Source organism: Grammomys surdaster, unplaced genomic scaffold (genome assembly GCF_004785775.1).
Source record: "Grammomys surdaster isolate TR1022 unplaced genomic scaffold, NIH_TR_1.0 63, whole genome shotgun sequence".
Lineage (NCBI taxonomy): Eukaryota > Metazoa > Chordata > Mammalia > Rodentia > Muridae > Grammomys > Grammomys surdaster.
The window spans coordinates 15,145,826-15,147,762 of record NW_021604565.1 but is presented as its reverse complement, the minus strand read 5'-3'; positions in this window follow the sequence as shown (position 1 = coordinate 15,147,762).

Genomic DNA, 1,937 nt, shown 5'->3' with positions numbered 1-1,937 from the left:
TTGGTCATGGTGTCTCTTCACAGCAGTAAAACCCTAAGACACAGACATAGATTGTTTCTGTCACCGAAACAAATTCCATTTCACGGCGGCCTTCAAAATGCATCAGCGGAGTCGAGCATGGTGGTTCACATATCTAATGTGAGTATTCTGGAGGCTGAGACAGGAGAATCACCAGGAGTTCATGGCTTGCTTGGACTACATAAGACCCTGTTCAAACAACAAAGAACAAAACGAAAGCAACAAAGCAAAACACACTAACTACAGTCGATGTGTCTGTTTCTTCGAGAAGGGAATAGAAGTGTGGGGGGGGGAGGGGCTGTGGCAAGATTTAGATCGCTGGGGACACGATTCCTTCTGCTCTCATCGGGACCCATCCGGATCTCTCTTTCACAGTGACCTCCTTCCCTAACCAAGGCCTCCTGGGTACTTCCTTGAATCAGAGGCTGAGGTGCAGATAACCTGCCTGCAGTCTGTCTCAGGGTGTTGCAGCACACCTCTTTCGCCAGTGTGGTGCCTGACCCGAAGGAGACCTGGGCTAGCCGCTAGAGGGTGATGGAGCCCTCCTTTGAATTCCAAATAAAGCCGGAGAGACCGACAGCTCCCAGGTCTTTGCTCCATTCCCACAGCGTCAAAAACAACACAAGAAACATTCAGGAAGGAATGCAAACCATGCAGATAGCATTGGCTATCCAGATAGCACGGTTTGCACCCATTTCCAGATAGAGTGAACCAAAAAAAGAAATCAAAGCAGAACTCCCACCGCAAAGGTGAGGAATGGCGTGTCTCTCTGTTACGGTCTGCTCTGCGTTAAAATGCTCCTCTAGTCACCGGCCTGCTGCTCTCTAAGAGGCATTTGACAAGAAAAAACAAACTGCGGCCTTTTCTCACTCCCTCGATTGTCTCCTTTACTGTATTTGTCACATGCTTTAGGGTCTAAATTAAGAAACAGAAATGCAATCACTGGCTTACTTCTTGGCAATTAGCATGGCTCCCTGGGCTGCCAGGACCTTGGAAGCCCTCTGCATTCCCGTACAGTGATGCCCCCTAGCGGCTGAGCCACTGCCTGCGCTATGACTGTTCCTTTACCCCTTTGGCAAGGGAATATAGCTTTATCCGAATCGAAAGTGTCCCCGCTTTCCGTGGGTCTCCCAGCTCTTACTGTGCACTGCTCAATGCATTCGGTTTACTCTGTCTTTAAAAAGTAAAATGTCTTCATACCTAGCCAAGAATGGTGGCAGTTCGTTTAAAAAAGCTTTTCCCGTCTCTATGTAGGCCTGCCTGCCTGCCTGGACCATAACGTGATAAAGGTAACCTGAGTCCTACCTTTCCTTTCCCTTTCCCCGTACCTCTCTGTCCCACAGCACATGCTGCTCCTATGTGCAGGGAGAAGGGCAGACACACCACCTAACCCCTCTGGGAAAGAACTTGGGAAGGTAGGAAGAGCTGAATCAATTTTCAGTCCACCTCTCCCCTCAGGAACTGCTATGTGCCGTCAAGTTTAACACCCCCTGACTTCCTTAACTTCCAGCACTGACCCTCTTTGTTGGGCCACCTTGTCCCTCCACAGTTGTCCAGTGTCTCCACCTGGCCCCTGGTAGAGAGGAGGCTTGCTGAGGCCTTGCCTGTTAGAGACGGGGCTGTTGGAAAGCAATGCCATTCTCCCAAAGTCCAGACCCTCAATGCCTTCCCTGAAAGCTTCCTTGGCCAGCTGATGTGCCGTGAGGTAGTCTTTGCAGCTCACCACTAGTCACTTTTACCAGAAACTTCTCCTTGGATGAGGGTTATGGTCAGACATGGTTTCTTAGTCTTTCCACCTCGTGTGTGTGTGTGTGTGTGTGTGTGTGTGTGTGTGTGTATGTGTGCTGTGCATGTACATATATATGCCCGTACACATGGAGACCAGAGCAGAAAGCCTCAGGTGCTGTTTCTCCAGCGCT